At 41.2% G+C, this 22,860-nt stretch overlaps 1 long non-coding RNA gene across 1 annotated transcript; it reads left to right on the top strand.

The window, feature by feature from the left end:
* Positions 1-696: 696 nt before the first annotated feature.
* On the top strand, positions 697-2,505 carry LOC143433863 (uncharacterized). The gene is made up of 2 exons (XR_013070290.1): positions 697-750; positions 2,032-2,505. It is a non-coding gene; the product is annotated as an uncharacterized LOC143433863 (long non-coding RNA).
* The last annotated feature ends 20,355 nt before the right edge of the window (positions 2,506-22,860 follow it).

The raw sequence follows: 22,860 nt of genomic DNA on the forward strand, positions 1-22,860 counted from the left end.
ACATAGCAGTATTGGTTTCTCCACTAAAGTCTGTAATCTCTTCAGATATGGATACAAGTAATATGATATTGATGTTACATGCTTATTATTGGACTATTTGATAATTTAGGTTAACTGCTTATAAGAACAAATCATTTATGTACACTGTGAGTATATCTTTATGTCTTTGTGGTTGCATTGTTTGTGTCCCTAACCATGGGATTATTAGATGACATGTTAAACAAAAGCATCATGGGAACTGGGTGAGGTGAGTGCTGAGAGAGAGTCCCTCACTGTCACTATTTTGTACACTTGATATTCATGGGGCCCAGAAATGGGACTTTCTGACTGAATTTTGGGTTCTCAGCTGGTGAATCAGTGAATACCAATCTCAAGGGTAATTATCTTCCTATATTTTATACTTCAAACTGAGCTGGGAGCACATAAAACTTCCCTTATTCTAAACTAGATTATATTTTTCCATCTGAGCTCTCTGGAAAAAGATAAACTCTTTTCCAAAGAAGTGCTTTATCCAGAAGCTCTGAACTGAGCCTAGTCGAGATGAAGAAATCAATCACAACAGGAGGAAGACTGCTACAGTAGGATCTTCATGAAGTTTATGATAAGAATAGTATGACTTATAGAAAATAAGAAGATAAAACTGGACTAAAGTTCCTTCTCTTGAGTACTTCACACACCCAACATGTCTTTGTTTCTCAGGAGTGCTTGAGATCACCAGCCAACCACAAAACGTGTCAGAAGACAAGACAGGTAAGTAAGAAAGATCCTAGTTGGGTATTTCTGCACAGAGGGTCAGTTTCTATACAGTGCAGGGAGCCTCTCAGAGTAGAAATCCAGTTATCTAGTAGTAGCTTTGGTCAGCCCTGACCTCTTTCTCCACAATCTCCAGCCTCACAGTCTCAGGATCACACGATGGAGAACCTCTATGTATGTGCCTGTCTGGCTTGATCCTAACAGTTCTTGGGATTCTGCTGTTTGATGCTTGCTGCAGCCAGAGAAGGATGCTGAAGGCAGCCTACAGGTGAAGAGGAGAGACAGCAGTAGGCCTTGCATGGTCACCGTGTCTGGAAATCAATTAAGATATTAGGTTTTTGATAAGAAAACGTAGTGCTAGTGTTGCAAATAACTTGTGAAAAATATTTAGGAGGGAAATGTGTTTTGAGTGCAGGGAAAGATCTAAATGTTGGGATTGAGAACTTTTCCACCACACATTAAAGCTGTAGACTTTTGTAGATTTATTTTTCTCTTCTCTTGTCAATTCATGTGTGGGGAAACACATCTTACCAGTGAGGTTTGGGTCCCCACCAGTGTGTATCTGCCTTTATTCTCATGTAAACCTTTCCTTTATAATAAATACAACTGGCTTGATACCACGGTTCTGATACCACATTCCCCACTGTGCATTATAATCCTGTGGGTTTTTGTTGTTTGTTTTATTGTTGTCACTATAATTTTTTGTAATAAGGTATTTGACTCAGATGATAACAAAAAATTATGTACAAAAGTCAGATTCCAGAATGAAAAATATCTGAATATAAATGATGGACACTCAGACCATTAGGTATTTATTATATACTCATTGTAAGGTTCCTCCTGATATACAAACACTTCCCTTCATATGTTTAAAGGAACTATCTTTTAGGACACTGTTGTATGGTTTTGAAAATATCATGTTCTTTAAAAAGACCCTGTCTTTGATATTTGCTGATTGGTGTCCAAAATTCTTTCCATGGGCATCTTGAAGTTCCATCCTTTCCATCAGTACTGGTACCAAGGTCAGCCAGTTCCATGTGGGGTACCAAGAAGCACTGATCATACCAGTAGTGGCAACCTTTGTCCTTCCTGTCTGGTTTCATATGAAGATGTTGGGCACTATGAAACTATGGCACATCTTTGCATTCTCATAATACAGAAGATTACTTTTATCCTTAGTTGATATGTGGAACACTTGAGATCTACAAAGAGGAGATCCTTGTCTTATGTTTTCTAGTTCTTTGGTTAAAGTCAAGTGTGTACACTCTTGTTTGACAGGCCCTTGCTCTTGTTAATTGTGTGAGAAGTGAAGTGGTGAATTGAGGCTCTGAAGACTCAGGGAACTGGGTCACATGTCCCAGTTCAGATACAACTTGGACATTATCAAGAAAAAAGACGGTGATCCTGAAGACTTAGGATGCTCAGGCCAGCATGTATGGAGCGCCTGGCCAGGCCTTCACCAGCTTTTATTTGGGCCGTGATCCTCTGAACCTGTTATTGGGTCATTACCTTGATTATATTTACGGGTGTAGACAGTTCCGTCTTAATTGCGGGTGTGACTATTTTCGGGACTGGTGTGTATAAAATGAAGAAAGTGGATTGAGCTCCAGCATGTGTTCACTCATCTTTCTCTGCCTCATGTATGTGGATATAATGTGACTGGTTGCTTCAAGATTCTGTTGCCTAGAATTTTATCAACAAACACCTGTGCCCTGGAGCTGTAGGCTATAAAGGTCTCTTCTTTAAGTTGAACCTTTATCCTATCGTTTTATCATTGTAACAGAAAAAGTAACTAAGATAGGCTTCTTGAGCACCTTCTTTCACAAAACCCAGGCTGTAGCAGAACTGTTCAGAAAACAACAGCTGCTATGAGGTTAGTAGTACAAGGTGACACTATGCTCAGGAGACAGTATTTCATAGCACTACTCTTCATACCACGTTTATCTTCTTTTATGTTTGCTGATCCATAAATTGGGGAATATGGATGTCCTGATTTGATCCAAGCACTTAACAGTCACTTATTCTTCATGGCTTGACAAGTTATAAGTCTATACTATCAATTAACTATTACCAATTATATACAGAAACATATATGACTAACACTGAGACATGTGCTACTTTGCTCATATAAACATAGAAGGTAGTTTCACATCATGTCAACTTAGCAAAATAAGACTAGTATATTCCCCTCTAGGGCCTATAATGTCTCCATTATAGTGGATTTTAAATTGTATATTAAGAAAGCAGTTTATTTTTAATTTTATTGATTTTAAAATTTAATTAATTTTATTAATATTCAGTTTGCACATTTATTTTTAATTTAATTTTCAATCCCTTTGTAAGTCCAGTCTTTATTCCTCTCCTGGTCTGGCCCTTGACTGTTCCTCATCTCATACCTCTTCCCTGTACTGTCTAGAGGAGGATTCCCCCTCCCCCCCACCATCCACCAGACATCCCCACTCATTGGAGCCTAAAGTCTCTCAAGAGTTTGGTGCATCTTCTCTCACAGAGTTCAGACCAGGCAGTCCTCTGTTGTATATGTGTTGGGGGTCTTGGACCAGCTAGTGAATGCTGCCTGGTTGGTTGCTGAGTATCTGAGAGATCTCAGGGGTATAGCATAATAGTTCCTCTGATATATTTTACAATAAACTTGGTAATTTTGGAGGAGCTAATGTGGGAGAAGTAAGGAGAGGAAGAGGAGAAAAAAGAAGAGGAGTGAGGAGGAGAGGAGGGATGTAGCAGCCATGGAGACCTATGGATGCATTGAGAGCAGTCCTGGGTAATAATTTATATCTAGAATAGTTAATTAGGTTAACAAGTATAATTGTATGGACATCTTGTTAACTGAGCATTTCTAAATATATAAAGGCCTTGGATGATAATTAAGCTTTAGAGTCTTCTTTTTATCAGGTACCACGTGGATGGTGGGTATTGTCTCAGGTTTAGCCAAGCTTTGTGGAGATAGCAGAGTGGACTGGCTGATCTAGCCATCATGGTGGTGCCAGGGCCAGTGCCCAACAAGCTGCTGAAAGTGTCAGAAGTAGATACTTACACCCAAACCATGGTAGAAGTTGGGGACCCCTGTGGTTGAATTTGGGAAAAGCTGGAAGAGGCTGTGGAGGAGGGTGGCTCCATTGGGACGACCAGCAGTCTCAACTAACCTGGACCCCCTTATTGTGGGTAATATTTAAAATGACATGGCGCAATCTAATACAAGAGAAAGTAGAAAATGTCTCAAACTCATTGGCACAGGGGGAAATTTTCTAAAAAGAACTCCAATGGCTCAGGCTCTAAGATCAAGAATTGACAAATGGGACCTCATGAAACTGGAAAGCTTCTGTAAGGCAAAGGACACAATGCCCTCCTAATAGCCAATAGGTCCTCCTATTGGCTATTAGGACAATAGGTCCAATAGGACAACCAGCAACCTACAGATTGGGAAAAAATCTTCACTAACCCCACATCCAATAGAAGGCTAATATCCAAAATATATGAGGAATTCAAGAAGCTAACCAGTAAAAAAACCAAACAACCCAATCAAAAATGGGTTATAGTGCTAAACAGAGAATCCACAACAGAGGAGTCTGGAGTGGGTGAGAAGCACTTAAGAAATTTTCAAAGTCCTTAGTGATCATGGAAATGCAAATCAAAATGATCCTGAGATTCCATTTTACACCAATCAGAATGGCTAAGATCAAAACCTCAGGTGACAGCACATGTTGTCAAGGATGTGGACAAAGAGGAACATTCCTCCATTGCTGGTGGTATTGCAAGTTGGTACAATCACTATGGAAATCAGTCTGGCAGTTCCTCAGAAAATTGGATGTAGTACTACTTGAGGACCCAGCTATACCTCTCCTGGGCATATACCCAGAAGATGCTCCAACGTGTAATAAGGTCACATGATCCACTATGTTTATAGCAGCCTTACTTATAATAGCCAGAAGCTGGAAACAACCCAGATGTCCTTTAAACGAGGAATGAATACAGAAAATGTGGTACATTTACACAATGGACTACTACTCAGCTGTTAAACACAATGACTTCATTAAATTCTTCAGCAAATGCATGGAACTAGAAAATATCATCCTGAGTGAGGCAACTCAGTCACAAAGAACACACATGCCATGTATTCACTGATAAGTTGATATTAGGAAAAAAAGCTCAGAATACCAACAGTACAACTCACAGACCATATGATGCTCATGAAGAAGAAATACCAAAGTGCGAATGCTTCAGTACTATTTAGAAGGGGGACAAAATAATCACTGGAGTTAGAGAGGAAGGGACTTGGAAGGGGAAAAGGAGCAAGAAAAAAGGGGGGGCAGAACTGGGTGTGAGAGGAGGGGGGGGAAGTGTAGAGGGTCAGGAAATTGAAAGGTATGTCACAGTAGGGACTTGGAAACTGGGGGTGCCCATTAGAAAGTCTCAGATTCCTGTAAAGCAAGATTCTCTGAGGACCCAACTGGTATGACATTAGCTAAAATACCCAACAGAGAGGAGAGAGAACTTGTAGAGACCATATCCAGCAGTTAAGCATTTCCCCTAGTTGAGGGATGGGGCCATCTAAAATATTTTAACACAGAATTGGTCGTGTCTAAAGAAATGCAGGAACAAAGAGTGGAGCAGAGACTGAAGGAAAGGCAATCAATCCAGAGACTGCCCCACGCGTGGATCCATCCCACATGCAGACCCCGAACCCAGACACTATTGCTGATGCCAAGAACCACTTGCTGACAGGAGCCTGGTATGGTTGTCCCTTGAGACTCTCTGATGGAGCCTGGCCAATACAGAGGAGGATGCTTGCAGCCAACCATCAGACCCCAGTGTATGAGTTAGGGGAAGGACTGAAGGAACTGAAGGGGTTTGCAACTCCATAGGAAGAAGAACTCTATTAACCAACCAGATCCCCAAGAGCTCCCAGGGACTAAACCACCAACCAAAGAGTACACATGGAGGGACCCATGGCTTCCGCTGCATATGTAGCAAAGGATGGTTCTATCTGTCAACAGTGGGAGGGGAGGCCCTTAGTCCTGTGAAGACTCAATGCCCCAGTGTATGGGAATGCTAGTGCAGTGAGTCAGGAGTTGGTAGGGGGGTGGGTGAGGTCCCCCATAAAAGCAGGGGGGAGAGGATGGGATAGAGTTTGCAGAGGGGAAACTGGGAAGCAGGATAACATTTGAAATGTAAATGAATAAAATAACCAATAAATAAAAGGGAAATCTACTTTATTGGCTATTAGGAGGGCATCTCTCTCTCTCTCTCTCTCTCTCTCTCTCTCTCTCTCTCTCTCTTGTTTCTTGGGACCACTTGCTTGGATAATTTTTTTCTAGCTTTTTACTTGGAGGGAGTGCTTGTCTTTGTTATTGAGGTTTGTTTCTTTTATGCAGCAAAATGCTGGATCTTGTTTGCATATCAAGTCTATTAGCCTATGTCTGTTTATAGGGAATTGAGTCCATTGATATTAAGAGACATTAAAGACAGATGACTGTTAGTTCCTGTTACGATTGTTTTTGTAGGTGTGGTTATGTGTATGTGATTCTCTCCATTTTGGCTTTGTTTTGATATGATTAATATCTTTCTTTTTCTTTTCTGTACTTTCTTAAGGGATTTATACGTTTCTATAAGGCTTTCTACTTGCTTACCTTCATTTTCCTGCATTTCTTTTAGTGAGTTATTTATATTCTCCTTAAAAGACTATTATCTTCATGAGATAGGATCTTAGGTATCTCCCTTGTGTTGGAGTTTTCCTTCTAGGATCCTCTGTAGGGCTGGATTGTTAGATAGACATTGTTTGAATTTGGTTTTGTCCTGGATTTCTTTGGTTTCTCTATTTATGTTGATTAAGGGTTTTGCTGGGTGTAGTATCCTGGGCTGGCATTTGTGTTCTCTTAGGGTCTACATGACCTTTGTTCAGACCCTTCTGGATTTTGGTGTCTCTGTTGAGAAGTCTGGTGTAATTCTGATAGGTCAGCCTTTATATGTTACCTGGCTTTTTTCCCTTGCAGCTTTCAAAGTTTTTTCTTTGTTCTGTGCATTTAGTGTTTTGATTCTTATGTGACAAAAGGATTTTCTTTTCTGATTCAATCTATTCTGTGTTCTATAGGCTTCTTGTACATTTATGGCCACCTCTTTCTTTAGATTGGGGAAAGTTTTTTTCTATTATTTTGTTGAAGGCCTTTTTCAGGTTCTTTGTGCTGGAACCACTTTGCTCAATTCCTTCACCGGTTTAATTGTGTTTTTCTGTACTTTCTTAAGGGATTTAGACGTTTCTGTAAGTCTTTCTACTTGCTTACCTTCATTTTCCTGCATTTCTTTTAGTGAGTTATTTATATTCTCCTTAAAAGACTATTATCTTCATGAGATAGGATCTTAGGTCAGTTTTCTGATATTCACGTTTGTTGGTGTATCCAGGGCTTGCTGTTGTGGGAGAACTGGGTTCTGATGATGCCAATGTATATTGGCTTCTGCTGGCTATCCCTAGTGTTAGCTGGTTTGGCTGTCTCTGTCTGGTGTTTGCCTCTTGTGTTCCTGAATTGCTGCACATCTCCTGGTAGGCCTGTGACCCTGGCTGCAGCAGATCTCCTGGGAGGCCTTCAGACTCTTGGGTTTTCAGAGGAGCAGTCAAGCTGTTGTCCTGTGTGTAGCTGTTCTTTTGGAAATTCTTCAGACTATGAGGTCTGCAGCAGAACTCCAGGAGTCTTTCAGATTGTTGGGTCAGTTGCCCAGTTGCCCTGAGTGTGGTCGAATTTGTTAGAGGCCTTCAGCCTGTGGTGTCTTTGGAGAAGCAGACAAGATGGTGAACTGCCCTGGAAGAAGGTACAGGCCAGAAGGAGAATGAATTTCAGAGGGTGGGGGCTTTGGGGGATGATGGGTCCCAAGATGGCTGGGCTCTTTGGGATGTCCAGTGGATGTGGCTCTTTGAGAGGGTCCCTTACTTGTGGCTGTCAGTGCAGTGGACCTCTTGAGAGGCCTTCAGACTGTTGTGTCTTCAGAAGATCAGAGAAGCTGGTGATCTCTCTTTTTTATTTTAATTACTTAATTAATTAACTTCACATTCCAATCTCAGCCCCCCTTTCCTCCCATAACTCTGTCACACAGATCCTCCCCACATTTTCCCCATGCCTTCTCCTCAGCTGCTTTGTTAAAGTCAATGTGAACACTCCCAACTTCTCTTTGGGTATCATCCCCAGGCATATCAAGTTACTGCAGGACTAGGCATGTCCTCTCCCCCTAAGGCCAGACAAGGCTCCGCAATTAGGGGAATGGGATCCATAGGCAGACAGCAGATTCAGAGAGAACACCACTCTAGTTGTGGGGGAATCCACATGAAGACCAAGCTGCCCAGCTGTTACTTATATGTATTGTGGAGAGCCAAGGTCCAGGCCATGCTTGCTCTTTTGTTTTTGAATCACTCTCTGGGAACCCTCAAGGGCCCAGGTTAGTTGGCTTTGTTGGTCTTCCTGTAGAGTTCCTGTGGTTTTGGGTTCATTAATCCCTCCACCAACTCTTCCACAAGACTTCCCAAGCTCCATCTAATGTTTGATTGTGGGTCTCTGCAAATGCTTCCATTCACTGCTGGGCAGAGACTCTTAGAGAAAGTTATGTAGGCTCCCATCTCCAGCAGTGAATTTTTGACTCAATGTACATTATAATGCATGCTCTCCTGTGAGACACACATCACATATGATAAAAAAAAAGCAATTAACTATTCCTTAAAGAGCATACTATTAATGTACAAGTAGGTAGATGCCTTGCAGGTAGATATTACAGGACATAGGGTTAGGTCAGACCATAGATGTCTTTCCTTTCTTAGCAGCCTATACAATGTATTTGAGATTATGAAGCTTTGAAAATAAGAGCATCAGCTCGTTTTCAGTTTCAGTTCTCTATGTTTTGCAATCAAAGTGTGTGATATTTTTAGTAAAGGGCTGGTATTTGATGGGAGATCAAAAATAATTTTGTGGGGATAATTATAACAACTCAGGGAAGTGTCCCATTCATGGCTCTGAAAAGTCCATTTAATGACCTGTTGCTGCTGGGGATTATCTCTCTATGCATGATGCCTCTATCAAAACTCTTTTAATCTGTTTGTATTAGATTATAAAATAGCAGATTTATATACCACTTTTACATTGATCCCTAGATTTGTTTACCTATGGACTGATTTTTACTATGAGGATTTGGACCCAGGTTTTTCTTCTTTTTTTTTTTTTCCTTTTCTTTTTTATTGGATATTATATTTACATTTCAGATTTTATCCCCTTATCCCATTCCCCACACCACCCAGGAACCCCCTATCCCATTCCCCCTCCTGCCTCCACAAGAGTGTGCCCCCACCTAACCCTCACTCCTCCCTCCCCACCCTTGAATTCCTCCCCGCTCCGTGTTCAGCCTACAAGGGACCAAGTATCTCCTCTCCCACCCATGCCTGACAAGGCCATCCTCCCCTAAGTATACACCTGAAATCATGGGTGCCTCCCTTTGTGCTCCCAGGCTGGTGGTTTAGACCCTGGGGAGCTCTGGTTGGTTGGCACTGTTGCTCTCCTCTTGGGGCCACCAACCCTTTCAGCTCCTTCAGTCTTCTCTCTAACTTCTCCATTGGGAACCCTTTATCAGATCAATGGGTAGCTTCGAGAATCCACCTTTGGATATGTCAGACTCTGGCAGACCTCCCCGAGGAGACAGCTACATCAGGCTCCTGTCCTCATGTACTTCCTGACATCCACATCAGTGTCTACCTTTGGTGACTGCACATGGGACAGATACCAGGGTTGTGTGGTCTCCAGACAGCCCCTCCTTGACTTTCTGTCCCACACTTTCTCGCCATATTTGCTCCCTTGAGCATTCTGTCACTTCTTCCAAGAAGGACGGAGGCATCCACACTTGGTCTTCCTTCTTCATGAGCTTCATGTGGTCTGTTAGTTGAATCTTGGCTATTTCAAGCTTTTGGGCTAATATCTGCCTATCACTGAGTAATTACCATGTGTGTTCTTTTGTGATTGGATTAACTCAGGATATTTTCTAGTTCCATCCATTTACTTAAAAATTTCTCGATTTCATTACTTTTAATAGCTGAGTAGTACTCCACTGTGTAAATGTACCACATTTTATCCATTCCTCTGTTGAAGGACATCTGGGTTCTTTCCAGCTTCTGGCTATTATAAATAAGGCTGCTATGAACATAGTGGAGCATATGTCTTTGTTATATGTTTTAGCATCTTCTGGGTATATGGCGAGGAGTGGTATAGCTGGGTCCTCAGGTAGTGCTATGTCCAGTTTTCTGAGGAACCGCCAGATTGATTTCCAGAGTGATTGTACCAACTTGCATTCCCACCAACAATGGGGGAGTGTTCCTCTTTCTCTACATCCTCGACAGTATCTACCATCACTTGAATTTTTTATCTTAGCCATTCTGTTGTGAGGTTGAATCTCAGGGTTGTTTTGATTTGCATTTCCCTGATGACTAAGGATGTTGAATATTTCTTAAGGTGCTTCTTGGCCATTCGAGTTTCCTCTCTTGAGAATTCTTTGTTTGGGCCTGTACCCCATTTTAAAATATTGTTATTTGGTTGTCTGGAGTCTAATTTCTTTGTATATATTGGATATTAGCCCTCTATCGGATGTAGGGTTGGTAAACATCTTTTCCCAATCTGTTGGTTTCCGTTTTGTTCTATTGTCAGTGTCCATTCCTGAACAGAAGCTTTGTTCTGGTTTTTTTTTTATGAGGTCCCATTTGTAAATTCTTAATCTTAGAGCATAAGCCATTGGTGTTCGGTTCAGGGACTTTCCCCCTGTGCCTAGGTATTCGAGGGTCTTCCCCATCTCCTCTTCTATTAGTTTCAGTGTATCTGGTTTTACTGTTTTTCAATCTTCACTTGTATTTATTTTATATTTTTGTAATCTCATCAGTAATAAAATTATGGAAAGTCTTTAAAAATTTACATTTTTATGTCTTCAGTTTTCCCAATGAAATACTATCTCAGACACAATCAGTTCTAAATCACCAATACTTAATTATAATATATGATAGATGATACAAAAGTGATAGATACCTAACTTTATAAATAGATAAAAAGATAAGCACAAGATAAATAATTATACACATAGAGATGTAATCTATATATAATCCACCCATGTAAATCATAGTGTAGTCTGTAATTAATTGCATTTAGTGATAAATTTTGTGAAGGTGAAACTAAAGTTTGGAGTCATACAGTAAACATTTATTTTTCGAAGAAATATTCTTTAAACCTGTAATCCAGTATACTTTCAAAACCTGTCTTGCAGGCTAGAACCAAACGTAAACTACAGAGGAAATGGTGTGATGACCATACATTTCTGTGCCATGGTCCCTGAGGAAGTCAGGGCAGGAACCCAAGCAATAACCAAGAGGTAAGAAGTGAAGCAGAAGCTTGGAAGGAGCACTGCTCACTGATATTACCCACATTGCATGATCAGCCTTTTTCTCATACATTCTATCATCAACTTCCAAGGGATAGCATTGGCTAAAGAAAAATGAGCTTTACTATATAGATCATTAATTTAAAAAATGTACTGCATCCTTTTTTGCATTGTTCCTTTAATAAGAATTGCAGCTCATTTTTACATACTAATCTTTTGATCCAGAACATTGCTGAGTCCAGGGTCATCATGGCTCTTTCTTCTGTCTACTTCTTTTTTTTCCTTTTTTAAATTGGATATTTTATTTACATTTCAGATGCCATCTCCTTTCCCCATTTCCTCTCCCTAGAAAACCCCTATCCCATGCCCCCTTTCCTTTTTGCGTTTATACAATTTTAAAAAATGTTAATCAAAGGCTTTGTAAGTTTGTTAATGGTCAGTCAGAAGTGTAACCCAATACCCAACCTAAATATATGAACTATCTTTAACTGCTGGAGACACGTGAACATCTGCCTCCATGTCCCTCCTCTCTCTTTCTCTCTCTCTCTCTCTCTCTTTCTCTCTCTCTCTCTCTCTCTCTCTCTCATCATCTAGCTTCTCCTCTCCTTCTTCTTCTCTCCTTACTCCTTCTCTTCCTCTCGGTATTTCTTCCCCCTTAGCTCCTCCTACATATCACCCTTCCTGTTAAAATAAAACTTTTCTCTAAAAATACAATTAGAGCATGATTATGCCTATTGGTACCAGTGAGGTACAAGATAGTCCTAATACCCAGTCCATCATTTTGTTGACTAACCAGAAACTCTGTCGTCTCTCCCAACTAAAACACTTAGTTTTGAACCTGGCTTTTTTCCTGGCTTAGAATGTCAGCTGAAAACCATCCACTCAGATCTTTTCTCTCAAAGTAAATAGCCAGAATTGACTATGAGACTATAGGTCTTTAACCCCATCAGAAATCCAGAATGACTGAGTTAACTGAAATTATGGGAAGCACTAAGCATAGCTTCTAAAACTTAGCCAATTTATAGAGACCGCTGAACACCTGGACAGCCCCTATACTACTGAACGTTGGAGCATCAAATCTTCAGGCTTCTGGCACAGAATCATCTGACAGACCTTAGTGATGCAGAATTATTAAGGGCTGATTACTCTGTCTAGGCAGATATAATCAGTCGACTATTCTTCAAGTGTGTCCTTTTCTGGACAGTAATGTGTCTGTAGATGGAAAGAGGCAATTCTTGCCTGGTGGCTGTCTCCTCACAACTGGAGTAACTCCAAGGATGCTCCATTTCTTCTTAGAATCCAAGACGGGAAGCTGTCAGGAGCAGACAGGTCTCTAATCAAAATGAACATTAATATAGAAATATTTGTAATGTCAATTCTATGGACTTCTGACGTTTTGAAAACCAACTATCCATGTAAGGTAACCTGGACTGTTGTCTGTTAACTCCTCTGAGCTATTTCTAAATAAAATATGAAAAACACCCTAACAATAAACTCAAAGCCATGAATTTGCTATAGTCCCTTAACTTATAGGCTAACCATCCCAAATCAGTTAAAAAAGTTAAAGAAGGACTGGGTCTAAGCCTTGTATTCCTAAATGTGTTATACTGGTACAATGCCTATGAGAGTAACAATATTCATCTCACTTTTATATCAATAAGAAGCTTGTACCAGTGAAAACCTTAAATTTGAAATCAAAGTAAATTTTGTACCATTTAAGAAATTATAACTTCATCTTGATACTAATTATACAGATTTCTATCAATAGGTTATGGCTTTGCAATAAGTCCTAGCTATTCCTCCCTGTTCCAACTAAACCACTACTTTCCCCTAGAAAGACAGCCCAATATTAACCACCTTAGTCCCCAAGCCCAGGGAATAGGGGCACTAACTCTTCATTAAGTTCTTCAAGCTGATTACGGGCATTGAGATATTAGAAGAGGGGTGGGGGAAAGAGTAAATTGATAAGCCTCTGTGTATTCACTGCATCCAGATGGAATTCCAGGACATCGGAGGTTTGAGCAGGTCTGCTCAGTTTGCTTGATGAGTAGATACACCAAGGCTGTGTATTCTGCAATATACAATTCTCAGAACAAGTTTTAGTATCAAGAAAAAAAATTTTTTAGAGGGCTGACATTTTTTTAAAGATGTTGGTTGTAATAACTTTTTTTTTTAACTGGTTATAATATTTACATTTCAAATTTTATCTCCTTATCCCATTTTCCTACCACCCAGGAACCCTTTATCCCATCCCCCTCCTTGTGCTTCTATGAGGGTGTGATTTTCCAGTTTCTATGATGTTGTTTCCATTAACATAAACTGCCTCCTAAATTTCTAAATCCTTCCCTTTGTGTTATTAAATCTCCTATTTTTCTTTTTTCTTTCCTTTTTTTCTCTCTTTTTTGCTTTTTTCCCCTTTTTCTTTTTTTCATCTCTCTTTTTTTAATTGGGTATTATATTTACCTTTCAGATTTTATCCCCTTACCCCACTTCCTCCCACCACCTAGAAACCTCCTATCCTATCCCCCCTCCTCATGCTTCTATGAGGCTGTGCCCGCACCTACTCCCCACCCCCACTACCCTCTCCCCACCCTCACATTCCCCACCCATTCTGTGTTCATTTTTCATGGGACCAAGAATCTCCTCTCCCAACTATGCCTGACAAGGCCATCCTCCCCTACATATACTGCTGGAGTCATAGGTCCCTCCCTATGTGCTCCCAGGCTGGTGGTTTAGACCCTGGGGGGCTCTGGTTGTTTGGTATTGTTGCTTTACTCCTGGGGTCACAAACCCTTTCTGCTCCTTCAGTCTTCTCTCTAAGTTCTCCATTGGGAAACCCTTGATCATATCAGTGGTTAACTGTGAGCATTGTCCTCTGAATGTGTTACTCTTTGGCAGACCTCTAAGGAGACAACAATATCATGTTCTTGACAGCATGCACTTCCAGCCATTTACATCAGTGTCTAGTAGAAGAAGCTCTCATTAATTGATATATTATATAGATTGATTAATTGTTGGCTGTTTTATAATAGTCCTTTGATAAAATAGATTACTAATAAAGAATTATATTTCTTTAAATAGTGTCTTTATGACTCTCTGAGGGTGGAAGGAGCATGCCTTGTTTACTCTTAACTTTCTAAAACTGAAAACTCATGGCAAATCTGCCACTGATTGCCTCTGGCATCGCTGAGACCGATAAAAACTAAGCCACAACATTGTGGAAGGACCCTTTTACCCTTAAGTGGAATGGCCAGGACCCAGTTTGTATATGGGGCCGAGGATTGATATGCCTGTTTGATACCACAGAAGGCACAGCTAAATGGCTGCCAAAAAATTAATGAATTAAATAGATACCCCGACAAAACCAGGCCCAATTATAAATAAGATGAATAACAATTGACATCCAGGGAAGAGAAATTTCCCTGAGAATTCCCTTCTTTTTTTCCTTTACAGGTAAAAATTAATCACCCATGATGTCTGCTGTTAGGAGTTCTAATACTGATGCTGGCCTCTGGACTTATACTACTCAGATCTTCCATGGGCCTTTGACAAGGACATCAAACAGCTATAGACTGACATCACTAATCTGAAAAAAATCCCTCATTTCACTGTCTGATGCGATCCCCAAAAATTGCAAAGGACTTTATTGGTCTTGATTTTCTTTTTTACAATAGGAAAGACTGTGTACAGCTCTAAAATGTGTACAGCCTTTAAAGAAGAATGCTGCTTTTACATAGACAAAACAGGGATGATTAAAGAGAGCATGAAAAAGGCCACAGAAGGTCTTGAGAAAAGACAGAGAAAGAGAAAAATGAGAGCTTGTACAAGAATTGGTCTTCAACCTCTCCAAGATTGTTAACCCTACTTTCTTACGTGTTGGGACCATTAATTAGGTTATTTTTGCTTATTTCCTTTGGTCCCTGGGCCTTAAATAGGCTAACTTTGTGAAACAACAGATAGATAATCTGATAGCAAAATCTATTCAGATACATTGTCATAAGGTAGCTATAAAGGACCACGAGACTCTAGATGAGGATGTTACTCTATCCAGGGTGCTCCCAAGTCAAGTCCCATCTCCACCCAATCTAAAAGAGGGGAGTTCTGCCCCTAGACCAAGCAGAGAGGGGCTACCCAGAACCCCTCTGTCTGGTGATATGAATTATTGCTTAGGCTGCGAGGCTAAGCACTGCAAGGGAATATAAGTAAAAGTTAAAAATATGTTTCTGGGTTTCCTGAGGGACAAACCTGACTGCATAGGGGTTGATGTCAAAAGTATTCCCTCTCCAGGAAAAAGACATCAGGATGAGTATGGCCCTCATGCCTCACTGGACAACGACAGGAGGACTGGAGCCATTACAAGGTCCCCTTTACGTACTGGAGGTCAGGCCTCTATCCCTGCCTTGGCAAGATTAGAATTGCCACAGCCCTTATATACTTGGAGAAGGGAGGAGATGTCAGGGGCAGCCCTGCTTATACACTGAAGTCCTGAAATCAGCCATAAGCCTAGAATCAGCAATAGGCCTGACTTACATGCCTGCTAACACAGAGTCTTTGGTCCCTATGGAAAAAACACTGAAACAGAGGGCTATGGACTATTGTAAACAGGCAGCTTTTGTGGAAATCTACCAGCCTGAGTAGTCATAGACCTTGTAAATAGGCAGCCTTAGTGGATAGTACCAAATTAGATAAGGACAAGTGAATCATAGGCAGAGTCATAGTGACCTGACCCCTGAACCTTCACCCAGCTGATACCCTGTTCTGAAAGATATCTGTACTCCCCCTGAACACCTATGCTCCTGTGTCATCCCCTTCCCCACATCCTGCATTTTCGTGTTTATAACTCCTGTGTTCAAAAGTAAAAATTATGATTTGATTAAAAAAAAAAAAGAAATAACATACAGTGTCCCCCTGGCTCTCCTGACTTAGCTTCTGACAATCCATTTTCTTGTTCTCAGAAATACTTTGAATTATAAAACGTTACTGTAGTTTTTGTTAGTATGCTGAGTAAAATAATTTTTATTGATTTCATTTTAAACTTTAAAGTTTGTAGTGAGTTAAAATGTCCTTCAACATAATTATAGGTCATATTTATTTTCATATTGTACAATGCTAGTTAATCTGTTGAACATTTTAAAAAACTAGATTCCTTTTTGAGAATTTCATATATGAGCACTGTATTTACATAATTTTTCCCTTTCTCTCATTCCTCCCACTCTTCCCAACCCCCCATACTTTTCAAATACACCTTATTATTTAATTATTGTTCATATATGTATGTATATATGTATACATGTATAAGTATATATGTATATACAAATACTGATAAAGTATTTTGAGTTAAAAAAAAAGAATATACTAATTACAGAGCTAATAAATGGAAGTGTGAATCTCTGTAGCACATATGAAAGTAAAATTTTACTCTTTTTCAAAATTAAAAAAAAAAAAGCTTCACTTTTGGCTGGGGCAGACACCTGGCTGGTCTGCTCCCAAGAAGAAACCTTATCCTGAACCTTCCTAGAGCAGCTGTTAAGAACCCTCCACCACAACCCTAAACCCCAGAGCTGCAACCTACCCAAAACCCTCCCCTCCGGAATACCACTCCCATTTTACCCCTCCCTTGGTCCTTTTGGCTGGGACAGACACCTGGCTGATCTGCTCCCCTGAAGACATCTTATCCTGAACCTTCCTAAAGCAGCTGGTAAGAACCCTCCTCCCACAGCTCTATGCCCCAGAATTGCAACTGGGAGCCTGGGGCACTCTGGACCCATCACCCACCCAAACCCTGCCCCACAAGAATACTACTCCCCTTCTACTCCTTGCTTGGTCCTTTTGGCTGGGGCAGACAACTAGCAAGTCTGCTCCTGTGAAGACACCATATCCTGAACCATCTTAGAGCAGTGGTGGAACTTTATTTGGAGCAGCTGAGGAACCACTCAGAGCAGCAGGATTTCAGGATCCCAGAGGAAGCCTGAGTCCCAGGAGCTCTTCAACCTAGGAGCTCAGGATCACAAGATCACAGAGACATCTGGACTCTGAGGAGTTCTGATATAAGCAAGATAACTGGAAAGATAGTCTCCTGTCAGAGACAGTAAGTGCAGGTAACATTAGAGTTAATCAGATGGCAAAAGGCAAATGCAAGAACATAAGCAACAGAAACCAAAGTTACCTTTGGATGTATGGAGAACATTCCACTTACGTATCCATCCCATGTGCAGTCACCAAAGGTAGACGTTGATGTGGATGTCAGAAAGTGCATGCTGACAGGAGCCTGATATAGCTGTCTCCTTAGAGGGCTGCCAGAGCCTGACATATTCAGAGCAGATGCTCACAGCTAAGCATTGAACTGATCAAAAGGTTCCCAATGGAGGAGTTAGAGAGAAGACTGAAGGAACAGAAAGTGGTTGTTGTCCCATGAGGAGAGCAACAATACCAACCAATCAGAGCTCCCAGGGTCTAAACCACCAGCTTGGGACCACATAGGGAGGGACCCATGGCTCTGGCTGTATATGTAGGGAGGATAGCTTTGTCAGACATAGTTGGGAGAGGAAATCCTTGGTCCCATGAAGGCTGGATGCTGAGTGTGAGGGAATTCGAGGGTGGAGAGGTGGGAATGAGGGTGGGTGGGGGCACATCCTCATAGAAGTGGGAGGAGGGGGGATGGGATAGGGGGTTCCTGGGTGGGGGAATATAGAGTAAGGGGATAACATCTTAAATGTAAGTAAAATATCCAATAATTTTTTTAAAGTCAAAAAGCTTCTATAAGGCAAAGGACACTGTCAATAGGACAAAATGGCAACCTACAGAATGGGAAGAAGATCTTTACCAATGCTATATCTGATAGAGGGCTAATATTCAATATATACAAAGAACTCAAGGAGTTACACTTCAGAGAACCAAGTAACCATATTAAAAATGGGGTACAAGGCTAAACAAAGGATTATCAACTGAGGAACCTCAAATGGCCTAAATGCACCTAAAGAAATGTTCAACATCCTTAGTCATCAGAGAAATGCAAATCAAAATGACCCTTAAATTCCACCTCACACCAACAGAATGACAAAATTAAAAACTCAGGTGACTGCTTATGCTAGCAAGGATGTGGAAAAAAGGATCACCCCACCATTGCTGATGGTATTGCAAAGTTGTATAACCACTGCATAAATCAGTCTGACAGTTCCTTGTTGGGAGCCGACTTTTAGCAGAAAGAGGCTATCAGCTTTGCAGCCATCTTGAGCCATATACCCTGACATGAGACTTGGATTACAATAGCCTACAACAACTGAGCACACTCTAATAACATCTTGCTTTAGATACCCAGGACTTTCCTTAGGTGTGTGAGATTAAAGGTGTGTGAGATTAAAGGTGTGTGACTTAAGAGTGTGACTTAGAGATCAGATTTAGAAACAAGACCTAAGGGCATGATTAAAGGCGAGATTTAAAGGCATGGCTCAGAAGTGAGACATAAAAGAGAGAACAATTTGAAAAACAGAGATTCGGAGACTAGGGATTCAGACACTAGGAAATGAGACACTAGGAGTAGGAGTAGACATTAAACACTCAGAAGAGAAAGGATTGAGTACAACTAGGAACTAGAAAGACTGAAGAATAAACAGGATGGAAACATACTCTGTCCGGTCTCCATTCTTCGAGTCCATCCTCACTCTCTCTCTTGCTGAACTTCGACCCTTGGACCTGAGCGGCAGCTTGGGCCGGGATACAGTGGCCACCAAGCGCGGAGTGGAGAGGGCCTCAACAACATTTTTGGCCACCCGAACGTGGGACTAGTGCGGTTCCCAACAGTTCCTCAGAGAATTTGAAATAGTTCTACCTGAGGACCTAGCTATACCACTCCTAGACATATACTCAAAAGATGCTCCAACATATAACAACACATATGCTCCACTATGTTCATAGCAGCCTTGTTTATAATCACCAAAAGCTGGAAAGAACCCAGATGTCCCTCAAGGGAGGAATGCATACAGAAAATGTGGTACATTTACACAATGGAGTACTACTCAGCTATTAAAAACAATGACTTAATGAAATTCAAAGGCTAATAATGAATGGAACTACAAAATATCAAAAAGAAGGAAGACCAAAGTGTGGATGCTTCAATCCTACTTAGAAGGAGGAACAAAATAATGATGGGAGGTAGAAGAAAGGAAGAACCTGGGGGAAAGAAAGGAGAGGGAGGGAAAGGGGGCAAGATCAGGTGTGGAAGAAGATGTGGGGGAGGAGAAGTACAGAGGGTCAGGAAATTGAATGGAGGTGTGTAGCAATTGGGGATGGGGAAAGTCACAGACACCAGGGAAGCAAGAGGTTCCCAGGACTTGAGGATGACATTAGCCAAAATACCCAACAAAAGGAGTGATAGAACCTGTAAAAACTATATTAAGTAGATAGACATGGCTCCTTGTTGAGGAATTCGGTCAACCACCTATCTCAAAATTTTCAGGATTGTTCCTGTCTAAATAAAATGCAAGGACAAAGTGTGGAGCAGAGACTGAAAATAAAGGCCATCCAGAGACATCCCCCACCCCTGGATCCATCTTATATACAGACACCAAACCCAGACTATATTGCTGATGCCAAGAAGTGCTTGCTGACAGGAGCCTGGTATAGCTGCCCCTTGAGAGGCTCTGACAGTGCCTAACCAATACAGATGCATATGCTCACAGCCAATCATTGGACTGAGCAAGGGGACCCCAAGGAAAGAGTTAGGGGAAGGACTGAAGTACTTGAAGGGAATTGCAACCCCATAGGAAGAACAATAATATCAACTAACCAGACCCCACCAGAGCTCCCAGAGACTAAACCACCACTCAAAGAATACACATGGAGTGACCCATGGCTCCAGATGCATGTTTAGGAGAGGATTGCCTTATCTGGCCTCAATGGGAGGTGAGGCCTTTGGTCTTGTGATGCCTTCTTGCTCCAGTATAGGGAAATGCTAGGGCAGTAAGCCAGAAGTTGCTTGATGGGAGGGTGAGCACCTACAGAGAGGCAGGGGGGAAGAAAAAGGGATAGGGATTTTGCAGAGGGCAAACTGGGAAGGGGGACAACATTTAAAATGTTAATAAATAAAATAACCAATAAAAATGATAAATGGGAATTCATGAACTTGAAAAAGTCTCTGTAAGGCAAAGAACACTGTCAGTAGGACAAAACAGCAACCTACATATTGGGGAAAGTTCTTTACCAACAGCACATCCAATAGAGTGCTAATATCCAAAATATAAAAAAAACTCAAGAAGTTAGACTACAGAAAACTAAATAACCCAATTAAAAATAAGGTACAGAGCTAAAGAAAGTATTCTCAACTGAGGAATCTTGAATGGCCGAGAAACCCCTAAAGAAATGTTCACCTTCTTTACTCATCAGGGAAATGCAAATCAAAACAACCTTGAGACTTCAACTTATACCAATCAGAATGGCTAAGATCAAAAACTCAAGTGACCTCAGATGTGGGCAAGAATATGTAGAAAGAGGAACATTCCTTCATTGCTGTGGGATTTATAAGCTGGTACAACCACTCTGGAAATCAATCTAGATGTTCCTCAGGGAATAGTTGTACCTGATGACCTGGGCATATACCCAAAAGATGCTCCAACATATAAAAAGGACACATGCTCTAATGTGTTCATGGAAGCATTATTCATAATAACCAGAAGCTGGGAACCACTCAGATGTCCCTCAGCAGAAGAATGGATACAGAAAATATGGTACATTTACACAATGGAATACTACTCAGGTATTAAAACAAGGACTTCATGAACTTTGTAGGCAAATAGATGGAACTAGAAAATATCATCCTGAGTGAGTTTGCTCAGACACAAAAGGACATACATGGTATGTACTCACTGATAAATGAGTATTAGCCCAAGTGCTCAGAATACCCATGACACAACTCAAAGACCATATGAAGCCGAAGAAGAGAAAAAGCCAAAGTGTGGATGTTTCAAACCCACTTAGAAGGGGAAACAAAATAATCATGAGAGGAAGAGGGAGTGAGGGATCCAGGTGGTAGATGGGAGGGATGGGAAAAAGGGGTGGCAGGACCAGGTAAGTAAAGAGACAGGAGAGAAGTTGAGAGGGCCAGGAGGATAAGTAGAAATGTGTAGCAGAGGGGAGGGGGAACTTGAGGAACCATTAGAAAGTCAGTGAAGTCATGGATGAGAGAGGCACCCAGGACCCAAGGGTGATAATATTAGACAAAATACCCAACATCAGAGAGATAGAACCTGAAGAAGCCACCTCCAGTAGATAGATAGGGCCCCCAGTGGAGTAATGGGGCCACCCATTCATCAAAAAAATTTATTGGATATTTTATTTACACTTCAGATGTTATCCCCTTTCGTCATTTCCCCCACCCACACAGGAAACCCCTATTCCATCACTCTCCTCCTGCTTCTATGAAGATGTGCACCCACTCACCCACTCCAACCTACCCAAAACTCGAATTAACCCTATGGGCATCCAGCATTCACGGGACCAAGGACCTCTCCTCCCACCTATGCCCAACAAGGCCATCCTCCACTACATAGACAACTGGAGCCATGGGTTCCTAGCTATGTGCTCCAAGGCTGGTGGCTTGTGTCAGAACTCCTCAGAGTCCAGATGTCTCTGTGATACTGTGATCCTGAGCTCCTGGATGGAATTCAGCAATCTTAGCAATCATGGAAATGCAAATTAAAACATGTCTGAGATTTCATCTCACCCCAGTCTGGATGGCTAAAATGAACAGCAAGAACAACACCCAGACAACAAATGAGAGAATGTGACAAGTGGAGAATGTTCATTCAGTGTAGGTGGGATTGCAAATTGGTGTAGCCACTGTAAGCAAAATTATTGTGAAAAATTCTCAAAAAGTTAAAAATATATCTAGCATATAACCCCCCTCACAAAAAATACAAGGCTTAGACCCAGTCCTTCTAATACCTGCCATTACTAATTGTATAGGATGATTAAGTAATGGAAGTTAAGAGCCAGAGACTAAACTCACTTGCAGAATAGTCGACTGATTATATCTGCCTAGACAGAGTAATCAGCCCTTAATAATTCTGCAGCACTAAGGTCTGTCAGATGATCCTGGGCCAGAAGGCAGAAGAACAGATGCTCCAACGTTTTGAAGTAGAGCGAGTGTCCAGGTGCTCAGAGGTCTCTATAAATTGGCTAAGTTTTAGAAGCTATGCTTTGTGCTTCCCACAATTATAGTCAACTCAGTCATTCTGGATTTCTGACGGGGTTGAAAACTTATCGCTATTTACTTTGAGAGAAAAGATCTGAGTGTATGGTCATCAGCTGACATTCATCCTAAAGCCAAGGAAAAAGCCAGGTTCAGAACTAAGTGTTTTAGTTAGGATAGATGACAGAGGTGCTGGTTAGTCAACAAAAGGATGGACTGGGTATTAGGACTATCTTGTACCTCACTGGTACAAATAGGCATAATTATGCTCTAATTGTATTTTGAGAGAAAAGTTTCCTTTTAACAGGAAGGGTGATGTGTAGGAGGAGCTAAGGTGGGAGGAGTACTGAGAGGAAGAAAAGGAGTAAGAAGAGGAGAAGAAGAAGGAGAGAAGAAGCTAGGTGATAAAAGAGAGATAGAGGGGGGAGACAGGGAAGCAGATGTTCATGTATCTCCACCAGTCAAAAATAGTTGATATATCTAGGTTGGGTAGTGGGTTACACCTCTGATTGAACAAT

The sequence above is a fragment of the Arvicanthis niloticus genome, unplaced genomic scaffold, assembly GCF_011762505.2.
Source record: "Arvicanthis niloticus isolate mArvNil1 unplaced genomic scaffold, mArvNil1.pat.X pat_scaffold_381_arrow_ctg1, whole genome shotgun sequence".
Lineage (NCBI taxonomy): Eukaryota > Metazoa > Chordata > Mammalia > Rodentia > Muridae > Arvicanthis > Arvicanthis niloticus.